Source organism: Neltuma alba, unplaced genomic scaffold (genome assembly GCF_004799145.2).
Source record: "Neltuma alba isolate B1F8T4 unplaced genomic scaffold, ASM479914v2 tig00011375_pilon, whole genome shotgun sequence".
Classification (NCBI taxonomy): Eukaryota; Viridiplantae; Streptophyta; class Magnoliopsida; order Fabales; family Fabaceae; genus Neltuma; species Neltuma alba.
This window is the reverse complement of record NW_021636069.1, coordinates 220,620-246,171: the sequence shown is the minus strand read 5'-3', so window position 1 is coordinate 246,171 and position 25,552 is coordinate 220,620. Positions and strand designations below refer to the sequence as shown.

Here is a 25,552-nt window from a genome sequence, read left to right as displayed (position 1 = left end):
TAAGAGCACCTAAAATCCTAAGTTCCACCTTAAAATTAATTGTACAAATCTAAGATAAGAATATGAAGTTGCTTCTGTTTAAATTAGTTGAGTGCAAATATTATCTCATGAAAGATTTTAGGTATAGAAATTTGGGAAGCTAGTTAAGAAAACCTTGAGAAGTAGTTTGGGCTAGGATGAACCAAACGTGGTCATTGTCATAGTAAGGTTGTAATGAGCTGAAGAAAAAAAATACATAATTAAATGGAGAAGATACTCAAGTGCGCTTATTTCTCTAATTGAATTTGATGGTGATAGGTTTGATTATTTGTGATAGGTTTATCTTTATGACCAATTGGTTTATCATTATATCCATACCAATCTGTCATGCTTTAGGAATTCTCTTATTATTTTACAATCTTTACTGTCTCTTATTGAATCTGAATGATATAAAGAGAGGACTTGTAAAATAATCTTTGTTATCTGTTCGGATATTTTGTCCTTACATTACTCTTGGCCAGTTTAACTCTCATTAGGGTAAGGTCAACTCTGCATGCCTTGCCTTGACTACTATTACTTTTTCTGTGGGAGGACGTATTGCTCTCGTCAGAGCAACATCAACTCAACCACTTTCCCTGTCTTGGTGGAGAACATATTGCTTTAATTGGTACAGCATCAACTCTATTGCTTCAGGAGGAGGCGCTATTTTCTTGCCAACGTTGTCAACTCCATCATGGCCATTTCTCCTTCTTTTCTTTAGAGGACAACTTGCTCTTAGTAGAGCAATATCAACTTGGAGTCGAAGGACCACCTCCCAATTTCTAAGAGATACTCTATGGCCAAGACCTTCTGTTTACTCAATCTTTATCCTGGCACGTTCTTTACATGTCCTATTCCCATTAGAGGGAGCCTCTCAACCTGATTTATTCAATCACTTGGTCAATGGCATTCGTTTTTAGGAATCTCATCTCTTAGGTTCCTTATTGGCCTGAGTGTAATAGTCACATTCCTCATAGATGCCTTAGGGACATAAAGGGATCCTCACCAATCCCAAACATTACTATACATCTAAGCATTATTGGGAATATACTTATCTATCTATATTAATTCCCAGTGTAACCATCATCTTTAACCATGTGCACTAAATTTAAATATCAGGGCTATACCCTAAGTTAAAACTCAACTTCTGGAGGCATCACCAAAGGATTCCTGCTCCTTCTATATCATTTAATCCTTATCCCTCTTGGTTCGCTATCTCTTAGGGTTTCCTACATCTTTCAAGAATTTGAGGTAGTCTTGTACTTCTCATCTATTTCTCTTTATCTTTATCTTAAGTAATACTGCATGAGTTGTACTCTTTCTAACTTCTCTTATCTTTTGACCATTTATTCCTATGGTTATACACTGACCATCATAAACTAACCACATTACACAACAGGCTTAAATTATTAAATACCTCTATTATGTGACATTCAAGTCAGACACCTAATATCAATCACCTGAGGCTTAGGTTATCATTCTGCTTTCCTATTAGGCTATGGACTCCTACCCTTGCCTGGCTTATATTACTCTCAGCCATTACCCTCTATGAGAGTCTTTTGACTTTGACTCATACTTCAATCAAGCTTTCTCAGCTCAATTATTCATTTCCTAAGGGGGAGTTTGTTGGCAGTGGCTGCCTATCTCTTAGGTTACTCTCTATCATTTCTTACTTCTTTTTTGTGCCATTTTTCCTAGAGAAATCACCTCAATCCCTTAACCTTAGTTGGACCAATCCTAGTGACTCGTTACTTACTTAGATAGGGGTTTTACTCATATCGAGTTTTGCTGGAACCAGTGTTCCATTACCAGAACCTATGTTCTGTTTAAACATTTATCATAACCTTTGTTCTAATACCAAAATGGAACAACCTTTCTTAAACCCCTTTTAGCTTGCATTTGAAAGCATTATGGTTCAAGTGGATCACAAAACAAGCCCATAGATTGAAATTTTGCAACTTAATTATCAGGTTTCTGTTCACTGGTAACTTCTAGATTTTCAGTCCAATTTTAAAAATTTATAACTAATTATAAAAAAAAAATCATATTGAGATGGTTCAAAATTCTATTCAAATATCTTTCAATTCTCTATAAGGAAAAAATACTCCATAGGTCATTTCCTTGCTCAATTCATACAGTTAATTTTGTGAAGTTTACTATTTATTTGGTCAAAACAGTGTTTTTTAGTTTCTCTGTCTTAACTTTGAACACACACATCCAATTTAAGTAAACTACTACTTCAGGATGTGTACTTTAATTATAGTAAATTTCACAGGCAGATCTAATCATTTGTTTTCCTTCCACTCTGCCACCATTTCGTAGCTTATTCAGGGATAAACTATTGCCCTAACTTGCAATAATATTGCATAATTAATTCCTTTCTTGTATGTTATCATTCCATCAATCCATAAAATATTCCCACACATTACCTCATTCAATCATACGTGTCAATACCATCATACATTAGTGCATACTAGTCACAATATATTTATGAATATATCATCATAACTTATTATATAACACAATGCAATATTTATTTCTTCACTTCTTCTCTTCATTCTTGCATTTCCACTTCTTGGTTTCTTCTGCCATGCTCTTTACACCCATTATGGTTGGTCAAGGGAGAGTGAGATTTGAGAGAATCTCAATAGCAAACATCACTATTCATGCATGCATGATACATACAAGTGTATGAAATGCTTGGTATCGCATACTTTCATGCTTTAAAATGTCATGTTCATATGCTCAATATTTCAAACACACATGGCCATGAATTAAATAAGAAATAGAGCAACATCTCATCAATCATGCTTTCATTCATCATCAAACAATATCAACACACAAACATACATATCGAGCATACATTTGGGTAAGTTCACCACCTTTTATCCTTAAGCTTTCTTCTTGCTCCCTTGCTTTTAACTATCAAGAGTGCTTGATCAATCTTGCCATTCCTCTTCCTTGGTATCTCATAGCCCTAAATTCACAATACACATTAATAGTCAATCCATTAAGACCATGAAAACTATTAACAACTCTATCTTTTAACCCTAATTCCTCTTTAACCTTAACTTTCCACTTTCTTAATCTTGATTCGTAAATTCATTCTCTTGGCCATTTCTCACTCAATTTTTTTATGAGGAATTCAAATATGAGCTTGGATTTAACAAAATCTAACTTCTTCCCCCTAAATTCCATTTGGGCTAAAGGTATGCCTTTAGGGTCTAAAAATTCCATTTTCAATTCTAATGATTCCAAACATTCTTTTGGTATTTCCATTTACCATTTTTCATTTTAAACTTATTGGAGGCATCAAAATTATCAAAATCCAGCCCTAAGGCATAAACCCAAACTTGGTTGAAACCCTTACTTAAGTTACATAATCATGAAATCTTTCATAAATCATGCAATAACCACTTGATTCTCATTTCTATCAAACCTTTAAACATTATTCTAACATCAATTTCTTCTTCCCCTTCACTTATCAATTTCATACAGCATGTCCTCTTAGGGTTTCAAGCTCCTAAAATCCAATAAAACCCATAACCAAGCTAAAAAAATTCATATGGTAACATAGACTAGAACAAGAGCTATGGTCTTACCTTAATCGAATGCATAAATTTACTTAGGTTCCTCTGCTCTTTCTCTTTGTCCTCTTCCTTCCCTCCTTGCTGAAATGCTCTCTCCCTTTTATCTTCAATTGGGCCGAAAATCTTCAAGGAATGAGAGAGGGAGGGTATTTATAAGAAACAAGCTTAGATCTTAGCCCTTGATCTTGTAAATGGGTGGCTTAATTTTGGCCATTCATTTAATCTCTTTGTCATGTGTCCCTTGTCCTCTTGTCTTCCATCTTTATCAAGCCATGTGTCTAGGCTTCTAGATTGCTTACTCCTTATGACATCACGCCTCTTACATCACGCCTTGCCATGTGTTTTATAATTAAACCACTTAGCTTATGATTTTTTCATTTGTAACTTGATTATGCTATATGTTTCATGATCTCACATTTGCCTTCTTGAAATACTCCTACTAATGAGAAGCCTTACATGTGGCGTGAAAAGGGGGAAGAAAAGAGAATTGGAAAGCTTCTCCAACAAGCTTCCAAGCTACTGATCTCATTTGTCTCTTACCGATCCCTTTTCTTTTCCCACATGCTTTCTTAGAATTTCTAACCAATGACTTGGCCCACATATGATGCCATCTTTGAGAAGCATAGAAGAAAATAGTTAGCTCTACTAACAAACTGCTTAGTCTCACTGAGTCACGCGGTAGAGATTTTGCTGTATTGGGTAGACAGATGACTGTCTAAAACATACCCTTACGACGTTCTAATTTTTTTACTGTCCATAAATATCTTTTGGTGACTCATTAGATGTGGCATCACAAATGCATTCTAGCAACTCAGCACACTGACTCAGTGCTTCATTAATGCAATCTTATCCCATTGTCTCCTATTTAGGGGATAAAATTATTTAATATTTTACTGAAGTATTTTATTCAATCCAAGGCTTCAAAAATTCATCTTTCCATACCATAATCTTTCGTTAATTTTGAAAAAAATCTGTGAATTTTCTCAGACCATAACTCAACCTGTAGGCATTTCTTTTTTAATTTCCCATAAAATGCCCTTAAATGGTAGAACTAGCTTTTACATATTCTTAAATCCATTCTACTAGCCTTCTAGGGATGAAACCAATTTTATAATTCTTTTTTATAGTATCTTAACTCATGAATCTCTATTTTTACTTACTTTTCTGAAACCTCCTCATGATTCACATAATTAAATCTGACTGTATACATCAAAATAAGTCATAATCTTAAAAATTCCATTAAAGTCATCTCAGGGGTATTTTTGTCATTTCTCTTTACAAAAAGGCCTTACAACACTATTTTCCATTTTTTGGGATTTTCTGAAAATTTTGGGCATACTTCCTTCATTACCTTTTTCGACCTGAAACTTTTTAAAATTACAATTTTGCCTCTAGTTCGGCTTAACCTCATAATTCACCTTATTGAAGCATCTAGCATAACCTTTGGCCTATATTTATCTTCATTTCTCATTTCTAGGTTTTGAGACTTCACTAGTGTTTCTAACTTTATTTATATTTTAGTTCCTAGAACCTTCTCAATTTGTAGTTTAATCCTTGAAAACTCTTTAACCTTCTTTTTACATTTTCAAAACTTTAGCTTATAAGGACTCAATAGCTTGCCCATTTTAGATTATTCCTTGCATTCCTAGGCCCAAAATCTGGGGATATGATAGTTCTCAAGTCTCATAATGGCATTAACTTTTGGAAACAACGCGGCAGAAGTGTTTGTCAAGACTCTTTTCAAAATATTAAGGTCTTATGTGTGGACATGCATGAAGTTGTGTTGGTCCACGAGAGACTTGCTTTGGGTTGTCCTCCTAGCTATCTATATGTTTATACTTTTTGTTGTATATTTCTTTTTTTGTACTTGTTTTATTTTTTGCTACTGGGCTTCACAGCTACTTATTTTGGTGTGTTAGTTATTGATGCCCTTTTTATGTATCATTTTATTTCGTATTAATAAAATTGTCTATTATAAAAAAATAAAAAAAACAAAAATGCAAATGAGTGAGTTGGAGGGTGGATCTTACTCTTACTTGGACTGCTTCATTGATGATTGACTAAGAAATAGGATGTGAAGTTATGAGGTTGATGTTGAATACAATACCTTTATACTTGTTATTTATACAAGGGTTAAGATGCACATGCTACCTTAAAATATTTTTTTAACATATGTCGAGCGCTTTAAAATATTTTTTGACTTAGCTAGCATCTTAAAGTATTTTTAAGGTATGATCAGCACTCTATAATATTTGTTAGTTCAATTTTGTCCTTAAACTATTAATTAGCAATTTTTGTCCTTAGGTATTTTTTTAGGAACAATTTTAATATTATTGTTAACTCTTCAAAAATCCTGTTAAATGAAAGTGTATCAAACATCCTAAAATATTTTTCCATATTTTCTAGACTGCTGAATGCACTGAAAAAAAAATTTTAAAGATGCTGGATAAACTTCAAAATACTTTATGTTGTTGGATGCAATTAACAAAATATTTTAGGATAGGAGTTAAACGTGGCTACTACATTTATCTTGTGTGACTTTGAAATTTTAGTTTTCTTTTGAAAATAATTAATGAACTAAAATATTAATAAAACAATTAATTATTTGTATACTATTCTGTTTTTATTATTAAAATAATGGTGTTTAGAATCTAAGTGTTTACTTAGGAACATATAAAGTTATTTGGATTAATATCATTTTTAGTCCCTAAAATTTAATCCCGTTATAATTTTGGTCCCTAAAATTTGAAACCAGTGGTTTTGACCCTAGACATTTAACATCATTTTGGTTTCGGTCCTCATCTAGTTTTAAATTTTAGGGATGAAAACTAAAATGAGATCAAGTTTCAAGGGTTAAAATCATTGGTTTCAAAGTTTAGGAACCAAAACTCAAATATAGTCAAATTTCAGGAACTAAAAATTATATTAACCTAAGTTATTTTCATCAAATGTGATTATAGGGCATTTTGTGAAGACTGAAACGAGCATTTGATATAACTTTTTCTTTAAAAATTTAGGTTATCATATGACTAAATTGGTCTGATTGAAAAATAATTTTGTGACATTCTTTCGTGAAAAGGGAGGGACATGATGATTTTCTCTCCTTAAATAGTGGTGTTGGAATTTCATCAATTCAATTAATTATTTTAATATGTGTAAATTAATTAAAGATGCATAAAGTTTTAAGTTGAGTCCATGTAAAATTGTAATTTACATTTTATAATGAATGTAGAGAATATATCTATGAGATCTATTCTCAACTAAACTTAAACAGTGCCTAAATCTAACTTAATAACACTAAATATCATATATACATATAAAAAAAAGCCAAATTAGTGTTGCCCCTTTAATTAAAAAATAAAAATAAATGAGAAAAAGGATGACTTATATATCAAGAACATGTTTGGAAAAAAAATCAAGAACATAAGAAAAATTCTACTACTTCCTATCCTTAATGTAAGACCTAGTCAACTACTTTGAAATAATTAAGGAACTTAAAAAGATCACTTAATTATACCATATATTACATGATCTTTTTAAAATACTTATGTGTATTACTAGATTATGTATTTATTTATAAACCTGACAAATTAATTTTTAAAAAAAGATATATATAATACTTTAAAGTAATTTTTTAATTTTTTTAATCTTTTCAAATTATTCAACCACATTTTATATTAAAGACCACATATAGTATAAACTTTTAGTTATAGTCAAAGGAATCATGTCATCAGCTATCAGAGCCTGGTTGGGCGGAGAAGAGCAGAGAAAAGAAATTATAATATTATATCATTTGGGTCTAGTGGAGGCGAGGAAAAATTTTTATATGAACAACCTTGTCCTTATTTTGTTTATGTTGGTTTTTTTCAAACTTTATAAAATATAATTACAAATAACATTTAATATATAAACAATACTAACAAACTTGTATATATGCACATATAATTTTTATATCATGTTAATTATATTATGATCATGATTCAAGTGAAATGTTGAACTCTTTTCACTGATAGATGAAGATGATTCCAAATGCATAGTATACTTCCTTAAAGATGGATGCTTTAAACACTCGTCTGCAAATACCACCAGTACCGAAACATAGAAATGGACAGCAATGATCAACTGTAAATGCGTTCTTCCATTTCTTCTATTCACGTCAGTGGAACCGAAAATCTTCAAAACCTGACAAATGTAATGGCATGTTGTTTTTGGTAGAGAATGCTGTTCGGACTCGAGTAATGTCAAAATAATCAGACAGGACATGAGAACCAACATTAACATAACATCTCAACTATTGGAGAGATTCCACACTAACTTGGCCAAATTACATAATCTTATCAGTACTCCAAACAAATCAATGTGACAGTAATGACCATCTTATAGTTTTACAATCTTCTCTCTTAACTTTCCCCACGTATATTGTTCTCAACAAGATCCTAACTCATATATAAAAACACATCATACTCACAACTATTAAAATCTGCAACTCAAAACAGCAAGTGGCGTTAACGTTGTTCGACTGGATTATCCCAATTTCATATTAACTCCTTCATATGATCGTTATTGACAGATTTCCCCCAATTTCGTCATAATCAAGAAACTGTGTTATCTTTGTTTCAGTAAGCAAAATCAGAGATAAGCTCATTTACTGGTAGGAAGACTTGGATCTCATGGTATACTCAGCAACAAGCTCAGCAAAAGAAGATGATTTGTCCTCAAGCAATCTTGTTGGAGAGTCAAACTCCTCAATCAGTCCTGCATCAAGATCCATGGAAATCATATGAAAAGACAAAATAAAGCAGATCAAAGTACAGAAACTATACATAATCAAAGAAGAATAGCAAGCAACTTAACTGACCTTGATTGAGAAGCAGAACCATATCACTGTCAAGAACAGAAGTTATTCTATGTGCAATGGTAATGACTGTACAGTTAGAGAAATGTTGCCGAAGAGTTTGCTGAATTAGGTTATCTGTGGCGGTATCAACCGACGCGGTGGCCTCATCAAGCACCAACACCTTACTTCTCTTAAGTAGCACCCTACCAAGGCACACCAATTGCCTCTGACCCATGCTCCAATTCTCACCGTTTTCACTAACTACACCCATTTTCAAAAAAAGCCATCGGTTAATATTTCTGAGATCAGAAACAATGTAATGTCCTTTTGTAATCAAGAAAAATAGGACAAACCTGCAGAGTCTAGCTTTCCATCTTTCTTTCGAACGTCATCTCCAAGTTGACACTTATCTAGAGCCTAAAAGCATGTCAATCAATGAAGGCAAAGACACATCACGAAACAGACACAAATTTAATCTTGGCACAAAACCTATGTTGAGTGAGTGCATGTTTCTATTTGAAAATATTGCAACCTACCTCCCAAATTTGCTCATCTGTGTACTCTTCCAATGGGTCTAAGTTACTTCTCACTGTACCTTCAAACATGGTTGGATCTTGAGGAATAATGCTAAGTCTAGACCTCAAATCATGAAGTCCAATTGATGAAATGTTGATGCCATCAATCACAATTTGCCCAATAGCTGGCTCAATGATTCGAAAAAGTGCTTGTATGAGAGTTGTTTTACCACTTCCTGTTCTCCCAACAATGCCAGTTTTCAGTCCACCAGGGAATTTGCACGTTATGCCACGCAACACAAGTGGAAGATGTGGAGCATAGCGAACCTTCATCATACGCAGGATTATGTTTTATGTTAGTACAAACATAATGTAAATCCATGATCCAAAAGATATTTTACAAGCAGTAATATTTCTCTTTGAAGATAAGCTCTAACACTTGATAAAAGACTAACAGTTCAAGTTTTAAAAATTAATTGACCAAAGATTGAAAGAAATGATGATGCTGACATGCTCCATATGATTAAGACATGCACTTGGAATAAAATTTATGACTCAGTACCTGTAGATCACAAATGTCAACTTCCCCGTGCATTGGCCAAGAAAGATTGGGTCTATTTTCTTCTATCACAAGAGGGGGCTCACTTGGAATGCTACTATACTGAAGTATTCTCTCTACTGATATAATTTTATTCTCCAAGTTGCAAAGATTCCATATCACCCAGGCTTGTAACATGTTTAGATTAAGTCCATACGTAACAGCCAAACCAGCAATACCTTCAGAATCATAAATAAAATATAAGTAAACAACAAGCCTCCATTACCTCAATAACATAGGCTAAGTAATTGTCAATCGGTCAAGGTGCCAAAACCATTTTTTGACCAACAGATGCCAAAGCTGAATCGCTCACCTGGATCTATGACTCCCCGTGGCATAAATATCAAGAATATTAAGGAAAAGACAAATGTGATGGAAGACAACATATCCAAGCGGAAGCAAAGCCATTCCATAGCAGCAGCACTGTTAAATTTTGGCCGAGAATACCCATCCATCAGTTTCATATTTGTTTCCTTAAATCTTGACTCTTGATCAAAGCTCCTGATAGTTGTTGTCCCTGAAATAGTTTCAGCAAAGTGCTGAATGACTGGAGCTTTGCACACTCCAATTAACCGTGATAGCTCTCGAGCTGAAGGTAGATAATATTGCTGCCAAATAATAAGTTGTTAAAAAAGTACACAGAAGCAATGAAAAATTTAGGAAGAAGTGCATGATCAGCATAGACTACAGAACAAGGAAGAACATACAAGAAATACACAGAACCTTGTATCAAGTAAGATAACATTGTTTAAGCAAAATACCTGATACCAAATGCTGATTGATATCACAGGTATAAAGATGATGAAAACCTGCCATGCAGCCTGAGACATCACTGCTATTATTCCAAAAAGTTGGATCATGGAGAAGGCAAATGACCCAATTTGATAGGGAATGTTTAAATCAACTGCACTTTGATCTGTAGAGGCCTACAAGAAAACAAAGAAAAACACTGTCAACGATTCAATACATTATTCTTGATATATGGTCATCAAAGGAAACCAACAAGGTGAAGGGGACCATAAATTTTAAAGATTATTTAAAATCCATAAACTAAAATGTTATAGCTCACTAGATTAGACAACAAAAACGATAAAACAATGGAATATTTCAACTTCTTACTCTGTTAATAATCCTTCCACTTGGAGTGGCATCAAAAAATGGCATAGGTGCACGGAAGATGCACAAGTGCATTTTATTGAAGAGCAGAGTTGCAGTCTTGTAACCAGCTGTGAATAGAAAAATTGCTCTAACAAGGATACAAAAAGCACTTCCTATGGCCATAGCAACATAGACAACTATAAGCATAAAGGTTCCAACAGGTGGTTTCAGATCTGAAGAGACGGGAGTTGCCCAAGCCATCCAATAGTTGCTTCCAATTTGAAGAACTTGAAATAGAATTTGTGCCAACAATATAATTGGTACAAGAGCTCCTCCATATGCTGTAGTAATATATTTCCAGTAGACAGAAAGCCCAACTTTACCTTTCTCCCTTTCTTCCTCTTGAATAAGCTGGCCTTTTGGTTCAACTACATTATCTGTTTTATCACTCTGCCTATCACTGTTTGTCTCTTTTTCCTCTGTAACTTGTACACCAGAGATATTTATCTCTTGATCAGCTATACTTACTTTATCAGACTCTTCCCCCCCATCCAATGAATTAAGTGCAGATAACGCTTTTTTATGTGCCCCAACAAGCTCCATAAAGTCAGTCCCTAAGTTGAGCAAATCATTATACTTTCCACACTGAGTAATTTCCCCATCTTTCATGACCTAATAAATAGGATATAAAATAAATATTAGAGGACACTAAACATAGTAAATTCTCTTTTAAATGATAAAGATTAAATTATGAGAATAGAGCTCACCAAAATAAGGTTGGCAGCAGGTAAGAACTCTACTTGATGAGTGATATAAATAACTGTCTTGGAACTTAAAAAACCTAGTAAGCATTCCTGCCATAGACAGAAATAATGAAAGAGACAATTAACTAAAACATTTAAACAAGTGTGACACTAAATAAGGATCATGTTTCAAAACAGCATGAAAAAGAATAATTTATAGAATACTAAATCTGCAAAGCACGCAAGTTCTATAGCCAAATTCATCGCATATAACAAACAAAATATCATAATGGGTTACCTTAAAAAGGTGCGATCCTGTATGAGCATCCACAGCACTAAAAGGATCATCAAATAGATATATATCAGCATCTTGGTAGAGAGCTCGTGCAATCTGAATTCTCTGTTTTTGTCCACCACTCAAATTGATTCCCCTCTCTCCAATAATTGTCTGATCACCAAATGGCAGAATCTCTAGGTCCTTCTTTAGGGAACATGCTTGAAGGACCTTCTCATACCTTTCTCTATCCATCTCCTTACCAAATAATATATTCTCTTCAATCTTGCCACTTTGAATCCATGGAGACTGAGAAACAAAGGCCTTAGTTCCACACACCCTTATTGTTCCTGATATTTTTGGCACTTCTCCCAAAATACATGATAGTAGACTGGACTTGCCTGAGCCAACAGTACCACAGACAGCAACCCTCATGCCCTGCATGACCGTGAGATTTATACCTTTCAATGTTGTATTAGAGGAAGATAAATCCCACGAGAAATTGCCATTAACTACTTCAATTGCTGTATTAGAACTACCCTTTGGAAGCTTATCTATAACATCAGACTGTAAATCATCAAGTCGAAGGAATGATGCAATCCTATCTAAAGATACTTTAGTTTGTGCTATCATTGAAATTGTGTCTGGAAGGTTATAAATGGGCTCTTGAAGAATTCAAAATGTTGCAAGTGCAGATAAGATTTTCCCCGATTCAAGTGGGATCCCCAGAAGTGCACAAGAACCAAAGGTAGCCACAGATACAAATGTTGGTGCACCCCAGAACACAAAGGTGGTGATGGCTGATGTGTAAAAAAATTTCCTTAGCCAACCTTCTTCTATCTTCCTTAGTTCAATAACCTTAGACAAAAACTTCATTTCCCATCCCTGTAGTTTGAGAATTCTCATGTTCCTTAAAATCTCAGATGTGGCCTTCATTCGTCTATCCTTTGACTCCATTAACTTGTCTTGAAACTTTTCCTGCAGTGAGCCCAAGGGAATATTTGCCAACATTATAATAACAGTAGCAATCAATGCGGCAATTGAAGCCATCCCAAGATTCTTGTACAAAATAAACAAGGCCAACGCTACTTGCAAAAATACCATCCACAGATCATGAATGTACCAACTGAAATCACCGACTCTTTCAGCATCAACAGTCATAAAATTGATTATTTCTCCAGTAGTGTGACTCTGCTTGGCTTGACAGGAAAGGGTCAAGCTTTTACTATAAATCACTGTCACCAGCTGTGCTCGGATCCTAATTCCAATTTGTTGCAATATAAAGAACCAGTGCCTTTGTGATAGACATTCTATAATCTTCGCAACAAAAAATGTAGCCACCAAAACATATCCCTCATTCTTAAATGTTTGTTTACCATTGAGGTACTGAACAAAAGTGTCAATAAGATATGGACCAACGTAAGAAGCCAAAGTGTTTAAAAGTGCAAGAATGGCTGTTGCAAAAATCTCTTTCCAAGCTGAGAATATTAATGACTTCACCAACTTAAGTGTGGTCACTCCATTTATTGTATCACAGTCAGCCTCAAGTTTATTTCTAAAAGGTGGAAAAGCTCCAGCTACACTGTCACAACCAGCTAGTTGCGGCACATCCTCAAGATCTAAAGTTTTCTGCTTGCCCGTAGCAATCAGAGGACCCACCCAGGAGAACGTAAGAATGCTGAAAAGGCCAGCATTTGAGTAGGGAGTAACAGTTTCCTCCCCCTTGGTCTTATTTGACTCTAACGCATTACTTAAATCAGCATTGTTAAGCAAAAGAGGCTCCTGAAGAGTGTTATCTTCACTCTCATTTTTCACATAAAACACCACGTAACAGAAGAATATACTCACAAAGGAGGAGACAGCATCAGAAATTGAGTATTGAAGCGGCAGCAAGACGTGTTTAAGTTGGAGAATAACGTCCAGTATAAAGCTATAACAAGAAATAAGGAGGTAGAAAGCGCACCAAGTTCTGAAGAAGAACGGAAATTTCCTTTCACCTGAATTGAAGAATCCTGTACGCAAGTAAGCAAAAACAACACCCCAAGCAACTGTTTTAAGCGCCAAATCCAACAGGGTCACGAACTTTTCATCAGACCAACCATTTCTATACCAATAGAAGTAACACAGTAGACACATGACAAGATTAAATGCAGAAGCACCCAAAGAACAAAACAGAGCCCTTGGATATAGAGTACCCCTGAGTTTCTCCTTGGAACCATCTCTAGCACCCACAACAATTTTATTCCACACCCATGAAACGAAGAACGCTACTAACAAAACTAGGTGGAGAGAAGCAGACAACAAATGCAAGAAAATGGGTTTTAGGAGAAGACTGGATGCAGAGTCCATTAGCGAGTTGTGTGAGAAAAGAAATGGCATAGTTTTAAGCAAGAAAATAAAAAAGAAACAGAAATTAGCGTCAAATACGGAAACTTCTGAAATAGGATCTTATGAGATGAGGGCCGCGCTCGAAGGTTCAGGTGAGGGGCTCTAGTTTAGATTCAGGTCGCGCAAGATTGAGAACGAAAATCTGAAAAAACTGAGCTTAAAAGGGAGAGAGTGAGAGTGCGATAGAAAGAGAGGGAGGGAGAGTCAAAGATTGGATTCCTTGAGGAATGGCTAACGTGGTGCCCAAGGCTAAATGGGCGGAGCGAACCAAGGAAGGAGACTGATTTCCAGGAAAGGGGTGAACTCCGGGCAGAGAGAGGCCACAGAAACTTCTTTGGCGGCCCCGTGAAAATAACTTTTTAAAGAAAATGAGGATACGTATCGTACTTTTTTTGTTTTTTGTTTTAGATTCTCTATCTAAACATAAACATCGTCTAGTATTTAGTATTTACTCCCTCTTTGGAAGCGGCTTCCCTTCCTATTCTCTTTTTTTTTTCCCCAATCAATTTCCAATCTACATAATTCAGCTGTTCATTGTTTGTATATAACTCTACATAATTTTATTTTTCAAAAATGAAAAACCTATAATTGCATTAGATATTTGTTGTTATAGGCTTTTTATAATCTGTTATATATTGATTTTATTTTATTCAAATAAAAGCATGCAAAAAATTAATGTTTCACCCAAAAGAGTTTTAAATTAGAAAATTATGAGATAAATAATGAAGTAAATAAAGTGAAATGAAATTTTAAAAATAAATAAGAATCTAAACAAGCCTAGAAAAGACATATAATGCTGTCTTGAAAGTGTCAATAAAAATTGATCCAATTAATAAAAAGTCAACTCATAACAATAATAAGGTCGTGAGTTTGAATTTCGTTGTCTAACATGAGAACCTTACTAATGGATAATTTATAAGTACCCGAAACTCAACTCAACTAAATTTTTTCTTATTGCCATGAAAATATTAAAAAGTAAGCAATGTTGCCCTTGCCATTAAAAAATGTTAGTTTTTTAATTATCAATGTTAATATTTTAATAACTAGGGTGACATTGCTATTTTTTTCAATTTTTTAACATTTTCGGTGTGACATTAAGTGGAGAAAAATATTCCTGAATGTTTATGATTCTTCCCGAGTGCTTTTAAGGAAAAAAATGACCAAGTAGTATCTAAATATACGGAGTGTTCAATAAATATTTTGAAAAGAATAATAAATAATTAATGAATAATAAATTGTTGAATTGTGATGGCGACAAAAACTGCCACGGCAGAAAAAATGAAATGTGTGGATATTAATGTGTAGTCCCCAAGTAAAGTCAGTTGTCTATGAGCGAGTTCTCAATTTCTCATTTGCATCTTGCATCTTTTTGAGCTCTTGGTTAAAACAGAGGCCGTGGGGAACAGTGGGAACGAGGGATTCTTCATTTGTCGATTCTTTATTATCAATGTAAACCATTTTCTAACAAATCTGTGGGGTCCACTTCGCCCCGCAGAATTTTTATGCGCGTTTGAATTGAATATTGCCGCAAACGGTTCCCACATAGACTAATGAACACATTGACTTCATGTTCTTTCTTTTTTTTCTTTTTTGCTTTTTTTTTTAAGGGTTAAGGTGCACCAAGCATCCCGAATTATTTTTCCAGGTAACTCAATGTCTTAAAGTAATTTCGATGCATTCAGTGTCCAAACTAACTAAAATGGTACATCCATATCCCGGGGTTAAGTTTGACGTTAGTTGACCAAAAAAATCTGACGTGGCGGACACGTAGGCATCTGATGTGTATTATTTTGACGAGTTAAGGTGCGCCCAGCACCCTGAACTATTTTTCTAGGGTCGCCCAGTATCTAAAGTAATTTTTGATGCATCCAGTATCCCAAACTAATTAAAACGGTGCGTCCACATTCTAGGCTAACAGAGAAAAGTCTTGTTTGACCATTATCTTGCTAATTCAGCTGAAGGCTGACTAAAAAATCCTACATGACGGACATGCAAGCGTTGATGGTATTATTTTGACTAAAGCTCTCGAGACGAGCCCGATGGCGACGGGTGTTTTCTCAGAAGGCAACGATGTCGATGGAGTGACTAAGGGGAAGTCTACTGTGTTCTACAAGGAGGAAAGTAAATGCGAGTCGGATGAGAGAATTCGACAGAGATGAAGATGGAAGTGTGCTGTGACAGCGGTTTTGTAGTTTCAAATCAGAGTGGTGAAAGAAATGGGATAAAATGTAAAGACGAGGATGAGATTGAATGGGGTAGTATATGTACCAGGATTTAAGAGGGTGGATCGGTGATCTTTCTTTTTTTTTTAAGTTTAAAAACTGGTAGAAGATAAATGTTAGAAGATGAGGAAATAAATTGAATTTTCAATCAAAAATAATACACATTAGATGCCTGCGTGTCCACCGTGTAGGATTTTTCGATCAACTTTCAACTGAATCAACAGGGTAACGGTCAAACGAGATTTTCTATTAGCCTGAGATGTGGACGCACCGTTTTAATTAGTTTGGACATTGGATGCACCAAAAATTATTTATGATACTGGGCGCACTTGGGAAAATAGTTCAGGGTGCTAGGCACACCTTAACTCGTCAAGATAATACACATCAGATGCCTACATATCCGCCACGTCAGATTTTTCGGTCAACTAACGGTCAAACTTAATTTTTCTGTTAGCTCGGGATATGGATGCACCGTTTTAATTAGTTTGGGACACTGGATGCACCAAAAAGTATTTTAGGACACTGGATGCACCTAGGAAAATAGTTCGGGGTGCTGGACGCACCTAACCCTTTTTTTTAAAACTTCATCTTAACGTGCTCTTTCCTTTCTTTTTAAAGCGACAATTTTTTGAATTAACATATCTTTTATAAGTTATCCTCTAATCTTATTATAAAACACTTTCAGTATATTTCACACAGACAAAAAAAAACCTTAAAATACAAAACTCTTATTAAAATATAATAATTTTTTAACTTACCCATATTTAATATATACAACTTTCAAAGAGACAACTACCTACACTATAATAAATAAAAGACCAAAATAGACATTCAAACTGAAAATTTAATAAAAAACTTATAAATAAGATCCAAAAAATATTATCTCTCTGCTCTATAAATAGGACCAGTTGAGTACATCTTAAATATATAAAATATTTAAAGTTTTCATAAGTTCTTTTAATTATACTCCTTTCAAATAATTGTAAAAGTTAGAAAACTGATTTATCAAATTAAGCAAATTAGTTAAATAGTTAAATTATTATTTATAACAAACATATATATTAATTGTGTCTAAATTATCCCTTCAATTATTTGCATTAAAAACCACCCTTATTAATGAAAACTCCTTTTAACATATGTAATTAACAGGATTGTTAAATTTCTAAGACAAAATATTGATGTTTTAAATTTAAAACAAAAATAAATCCAAATCTTACTTTTACAAGTGGATGGAATTCTTTTTCCCCGGTATGAAAACTTTTTGCTTGTTCTAATTTATGACTAAATGGACAGTGACGTGAACAACCAGTTTGGTCCGATACAAAAGGACGCATTACCTTGATGACGACATTGGGACCCTAAAATACTCCTCCGGTTCTTAATATAAGACCCATTTAACTAATTTGATTTAGATAAGAAAGTTAGGTAAATTAGTTAATTATAAAAAAAGTGACACATTTTTTTTTTAAAACACCAAATCATCTTTCTTATTCCTTTTCTTGCTCTTTCTACTTGATTATAGTTGAGGGAGAGGGGTAATTTAGAGAAAACTGATAAATATAAGAAATAGATATTATATTTAGAACTAAAACCAACTCAAGAATTAAATCTTATATTAAAGATTAGAGGAGTAAATTCAATTTATGGAAGGCTTGGAAAATTCAAAAGCCTAGCAGAGGTTTTCATTACACTGATGATATGCTTACAAATTTTCGAGACCGCACATTTCGACGTCGGTTTGGCTTCATTGGTACATGAGAATGACAAGCTCGCTGTTGAGGTCGATCACATGTGCCAGAGACCAGAGGAGCCGCGAAGGACATTGGAGTCCTTGAACTAGCCCCCGGGAAAAAAAAAAAAAAAACTAACGTGTCATTTGTTTTCAATTATAATTAAGATACTCTAATTGTAATGTAAGATCTAATTAACTAATTTGAGTATATTAAAAATATTAATTAACTTAGTTAATACAATATTTTTTTCTAAAATATTATAAGCATCTTTCTAATTCTATCTTTTCTTTTTTATTTGATTATTGTTGAGAGAATACAAGTAGGGTTAATTTGAGGAAAAATTGATAAATATGTTAAACATATCCTATATATAGGATCAACATCAACTACATAAGTAAATCTTATGTTAAGTACCAGACTAGTAGTAAATACTCAACTTTCTTAATTAATTCATTAATTATATAAGTAATTTATTGAATTAGAATCATGAAAATTGGCACAAATGGTTTATAATTAATTATTATATTGTTGCATTGATTTTATGTCCTCCGTCTATTTCTTTTTATGACGCACGTCTAACCACAATGTAAAAATTAAGGAAACATGATTGCGTTATTAAATTTATAAGAAAATGAAAAAAAACACTAATTTTTCACCTAAAAAAAGTGATTAGGTTAGAAAATCATGAGATAAATGAATTAAATAAAGTGAAGCCAAATTTCAAAACTAAAAATAGGAATCTATACAAATCTAAAAACGGCATACAATCAACCAAAATTTAAACGAAAAATATTTTTAATTTTGACAAAGAAATGATCTTTTTCATCAAAATTAGACATCAATATTATCATTAACGAAGGCCTTGTTTGTTTTCTTATTTTGAGAACACTTTTTCATTTTTGAAAATAAAAAAAAATTGTTTGATTACTTGTTTTTAATTAAATTTTTTTAAAAATAAAAAAATTAAATATGCTTTTAAGGAAACTAAAAATAATTTTTGATTGTTTTCTTGTTTTTTTTTTGTATTTCTTACTTTTTATTTAAAAAGATTGGGAAACTCTTTCTCCTTCAACTTTTTCTTTACATGAAGACTTGAGTTCTAATCGAAGTTTTATCTTCTGATTTCAATATGTTCATTTTTAAATGTAATTTTTTAGAATAATTACGCAAACAGATTTTTCACTCTAATACTCCCTTCAGTTGTACAGTAGTATATATGAATATACTTTTGTCTTCATGGGACAAAATCAGCCACGGCAGAAAGGGTGAAATGTATGGATATTAATACGTAGAGCGTAGTTCCTAAGTAAAGTCACTTATCTTTACGTGAGAATTTATTACTAGCACTTTGAATTCCTGGTGGCTCTTAATTAATAATGAAGACGTGGGGACTGGAGGGTAGTGGGTAAGTACCGGTCGATGGACACGAAGTCATTGGCGAGGGGAAAAAAAGCCGTGAAGTCAACATATGAATAATAATAAAACGTTTGCGTCAATATTCAGATGCATGCAGAAATTCTAGAAGAGCCAAAAAGGCCCCACAGATTTGGAAAATCGATTTTGCAGTAAAGGATCTGCAAACGAAGATTCTGGGGTGTTTGGGTGATTGTCCAAACCATGACTTGGGAAAAAATTACCCAAACACTTATCAATTTTTTAAAACCATAGTTTTATGATAAAAGCATGGTTTGCCTTTCAAAACCAAGGTTTTGTAATAAGCAAAAAAAAATTTTGCTTTTGAGTGGTTCTCCCCCTATGGTAAATTTTTTTTTTGGTTGAAAACAATTATTTAGTTTTCTAAAAACATAATCTTATACTTTATAATTATATATACACATATTAACAATTACTAAATCCTGTTTTTAATATAAGACCTCATTTGATTTTTATTTGGTTCTAAATATAAAACTTCAATCTACTTTATTTCTCATATTTGTCTATCATTTTTAAGTTATAACCAATAAACTTGATTAATAGGGATATTGTAGGAAAGGCAACGCCTGTTTATTACAAATAACTAACTTAACTTATTTTTTTAATCTATTCAAATTAGTCAACTAACTCTTACATTTAGAACTGGATATAGTAATTAATATATGTTTTTATACATTGTTTATTATGTTGGCAAAAAAAATTAATAAATTTATTATTTCGGTCTTTAATGTAGGACCTAATTGGAGAGTTAATATTGGTCTTAAATGTAAGATTATTGTTCCGGTCATTAATGTAAAACCTAATTAGAGAGTTAATATGTAGACAAGGTCTTAATACCTTCATCAATAAAATCTTTATCTCACATGGCTCGGTTTCGTGACTCCATAAGAGATCAAATTATTCACTATATACAAGAATAGTCATGTCCTTTTTATTTTTTTTCTTTTCAGATAATGTAATGTGTTGTTAAAAAAAACTATCTAGACAAATATATTTCGTTGCAACATCTATTATTAAGACAATTAATATGAAATTTTTTTGTGTGGTTATTTAATTTTGTGAAAAAAAATATGGGATTTCATCTTTAAAATTTTTAGGAAATAATTTTTTTTTTTGGCAAAGTAAATCATTTTCCTAAAAACATATTTAATTATTTTATTAATATATATACATATTAATTTTTTATTAATTATATTATTTATGTCTTATTTATTAGGTTGCCAAAATATATATTATTAACAAATTTATTACTTCAAATAAACATATATTATGAAATATATCTTACATGTAATTATCATTTAAACTTATATCCTTTTTAGTAATTTCTACATATCAAAAAGCACTCCTAACAACAATTATCCAAATACTCTCACTTTATCAGAATCATTTTTTCAAAAAATCCATTCTTTCAAAATCTATTCTCTCTAAAATCTATTTTTCAGAAGTTATTCTTCAAACCATAGTTTTGCCTAAACATCTCCTTCATCTACCTTTTTTTTGGGCCTAGGAAGATTCCCTCTGCTTAGCAAATTTTCCGCACGTTACTTTCTTTCCGATTTTTTCTCTTTTTTCCCCCCTTCTCTCATACAGTATTTATTATATTCCTCTAATCCTTAATATAAGACTCATTTAACTAATTTGATTAGATTAAAAAAATTAAGTAAATTAGTTAATTATAAGAAATATGACACGTTTTTCCTAAAATACTATAATTATGGTTGAGGGAGTATCCATAGGGATAATTTAAAGAAAATTGATAAATATGATAAATGGATCTTATATTTAAGACTAAAACCAACTCAATAATTAGGTCTTATATTAACGACCAGAGGAGTATAATATTGTTGAATTAGATTCAAATATTGTTGAGATCAATTAGAAATATTTTGTTAATATGACTTCTTTACATTCAAACGTTTTTTTGTAACAAACAAATGCATTTTATTAATGAAACAGCCAGCAAAAACCGCCAGTCAGCAAATATCACTAATTGAAAAAGAATCAAGCCACTTTTGCTCCATATAGTTGCCTTGATTTTATGTACTTCTTCTATTTCTTATTACAACAACCCAAGTATGATTCACCTCATGGATTGCACGGCTGAGTGGATGGACATAAAATCATTGAGAAAGAAAGGATCTTGAGAGTGTTTGAATTTTAAAGGTGATTTTACGATATACGAGATAAACATGTATGATGAATTTTGTTTCAGTTCATGTAAAAGTGTTTCTAAGACAATAAAGCGAACACTCCCTTGTTTGAAGAATGGTCCGCCATAAACTGTAGATATATTTCTCCTTAGTATGATCTGAACCATAATTTGTTGAATAACATTGTGGGAGAATAATCAATTTACCCTCAAGATTTCACCATCTTAAGTAACCCTCCAAAATTATAAATGACTATGGTAAATGTTTTCTCTTAGATGGTGTTGGGCTGTTGGCAATATAAATAGAAACAATAAGCGCGTGTCAGGCACGAAGCGGTTTCCCTTCCCATTCCCATTCGCTCATTGTTTTTATTTTTTATAATCAATTTCCAATCTACATAATTCAGCTGTTCACTTCTTTGTATCTCGAAAATGAAAAAGCTCTGATTGCATTAGATATATTTGTTGTTATAAGTTTTTCATAAGCTGTGGTCATATAGTGATTTTATTTTATTCAAATAAAAGCATGCAAAAAATTAATCTTTCACCCAAAAGAGTTTTAAATTAGAAAATTATGAGATAAATAATGAATTAAATAAAGTGAAATGAAATTTTAAAACTAAATAAGAATCTAGACAAGCCTAGAAAAGACATATTATATTATCTTGAAAGAGCCAAAAAAAATTGATTCAGATGGAGAAGAGTCAATTCATAATTACAAGGTTGTAAGTTCGAATTCTGTTGCTGATATAAAAAATTTGTAAGTGAGCAATCTGTAAGTATCTAGGACCCAAATCATCTAACTTACTTTCGTATTAGGAAAAAAAAAATCGCCATGAAAGTATTTAAAAGTGAAAAATGTTAACAATAATTAATGTTACTTTTTTAATTATCAATGTTAATATTTTAATAATTAGGGTTACATTACTATTTTTTTAAAAAAAAATTTTAACATTTTCGGTGTGACATTAAGTGGAGAAAAATATTCCTGCATGTTTATGATTCTTCACAAATGCTTTTAAGGAAAAGAAATGACCTTTAATGTTTTGAAAAACCTACTAGTATCCAAATATACTCAATAAATATTTTGAAAAGAATAATAATAAATAATTAATGAATAATAAATTGGTGAATTGTGATGGCGACGAAAACAGCCACCGCAGAAGAAGTGAAATGTTTGGATACTAATGTGTAGTCCCCAAGCAAAGTCATTTGTCTATATGTGAGTTCTCATTTGCATCTTGAATTTTTTGAGCTCTTGGTTAAAAAAGAAGACGGGGGGAATAGTGGGAAAGAGGGATTCTTCGTTTGTCGATTCTTTATTATAAAAACCATTTTCGAACAATCTGTGGGGTCCACTTCGCCCTCGCAGAACTTCTACGCGCATTTGAATTGAATATTCCCGCAAACGGTTCCCACTTCCGACATAATGAACACATTGACTTTATGCCCCCCCCCTCCTAAAGCGGCAATTTTTTTAATCAACATATCTTTTATTTAAAGCATTTTTATTTTTTATTTTCAGTTAATTACATCTCTGTTTCATTACTATTGTTATACTACTACTATATTATCTCTCATTAATTTAATTTTAAATTTACACTTTAAGCTTTTATATTTACAATTTGAAAGTTGTAACTTTATATTAGTTTTCGTAAGGTCTTTAATTCTACTCTTTCATTTATAATTGTAAAAGTTAGAAATTGATTTATCAAAATTAAACAAATTAGTTAAATTAATTATTTGTAACAAATATATATTAATTCAAAAGTCTAGCTGAGGTTTTGATTGAATTGATATGCTTTCAAATTTTCCAGACCACAAGTTTCAGCATTGGTTTGGCTTTATTGGTAGTACTTGAGAATGACAAGTTCGCTATTGAGGTCAATCACATGTGCCAGCTTATAAGTAGTTTTTTAATAATAATTTACAGAATACGAGATAAGTATGTGAGAAAAGTTTTGTTTCGATTTACATAAAATGTGTTTATAGGGGATTTCTTAAATTCTTCCAAACAAGTACCAAAAGAGCTGTAAAGGACATTGGAGTCCTTGAACTAGACCCAAAAAAAATAAAAGTAATAGCATGTTGTTTCTTTTCAATTATAATTAAGATCCTTGATTAAATGCTATTTTGATTCATAATATAAGATTTAATTAATTAATTTAAAAAATTAAAAATATTAGTTAAATTAATTAATTTGATATGATTAAATACTACATTTTAATCACCTTTTTTAATTCCTTTTTCTATTTGATTATTGTTTAAGAAAATATCAATAGGTTAATTTGAAAAAAAGTTGATGAACATGTGAAATATATACTATACGTAAGATCAAAACTAACTCTCTAATTAAATCTTACATAAGTATCCGACTAGTAGTAAATACTCAACTTTATTAATTAATTCATTAGTTATATAAGTAATTAATTGAATTAGAATCATGAAACTTGGCACCAACGGTTTATAATTACCTATTACATTGTTGCATTGATTTTATGTCCCCTATCTATTTCTTTTTATAACACACTTCTAATCACACGTAAAAATAAAGATAAAATATATTTTTGGTCTTTCAATTTTGCGTAAGGTTTCATTTTGGTATTTAACTTTAAAAGGTAAACTAAACCTTTTAACCCTAGAATCATCAATAAAAAATGATGATATTAAACTCTTAAATGTTGACAAAATATTACTAAATGCTATAATATTAAGTTTAATTTTCAAAAAAACTATGATTGTTGCAAAAAATCATTATTTTAGACTAATAATTTTAGGATTAAAGGAATAAAAATATACTTTTTAAAGTTAGTGGACTAAACTGAAACTTTTACATAAAGTTAAAGGATCAAATGTATATTTTAGCTTCAAAATTAAGGAAAAGTGATTAAGTCATTAAATTTATAAGGAAAAAAAACTAATATTTCACCTTAAAAGAGTGATTCGGCTAGAAAATCACGAGATAAATGAATTAAGTAAAGTGAAGCGAAGTTTTAGAAATAAAAATAATAGTCTATACAAGTCTAAAAATGGCATACTATCAACCAAAATTAAAATGAAAAGTACATTTTAATTTTGATAAAAAAATCATTTTTTAATCAAAATTAGAAATCAATATTGTCATGAACGAAGTTCAGAACAGTTTTTTTTGTTTTTAACAATAAAAAATATTTTAAAAAAAGTATTTGATTTTAATCAAATGTTTTTTAAAACATAAAAAAACGCAAACATGCTTACAAATTTTCCACGCCTTACATTTTGACGTCGGTTTGGCCACACTGGTACATGAGAATGACGCGCTCGTCATTGAGGTCGATCACATGCGCCAGAGACCAGAGGAGTTGCCGGGGACATTGGAGTCCCTGAATTAACCAAAAATAAAATAAAATAAAATAAATAAAACGTGCCTTTTCTTTTCAATTATGAGATCCCCTGATTAAATGGTAAATACTCCACCTTATTAATTAATTAATTAATTATATTAACTAATTTATTGAATTAGAATCATGAAAATTGGCACAAAAGGTTTATAATTAATTATTGCTGCATCGATTATATATTTATATGTACTCCTTCTATTATCACTTGTTATCGGTCACTCTTAATGAAATCATAAAAATTAAGGAGGGATGATTAAGTAGTTAAATTTATATAGTTTCATTAAGCATCTAATCAGGAGTTTGATTCGTAACACTATGTATGGAGAGAATCTCATAGCTAGTATTAAAACCCCTTTAAAAAACTTGTAGTGTGGGAGGGTTAGTCACTACTATCGACAGTGGACAATTTGGATTCAACCAAAAAAAGAAAAGTTAAATTTATATGAAAATAAAAAGAATTAATGTTTCACCTCAAAAAAGTGATGAGGTTAGAAAATGATGAGATAAATGAATTAAATAAAGTGAAAAGAAATTTTAAAACTAATTCATTTTGATGAAAAAAATGAAGAATAA

General features: G+C 32.0%; 1 pseudogene; it reads right to left on the bottom strand.

Annotated features, from left to right (window-relative positions):
• Positions 1-7,882: 7,882 nt before the first annotated feature.
• Positions 7,883-14,364, bottom strand: LOC114712571 (ABC transporter C family member 3-like; annotated as a pseudogene).
• Between the last annotated feature and the right edge of the window lie 11,188 nt (positions 14,365-25,552).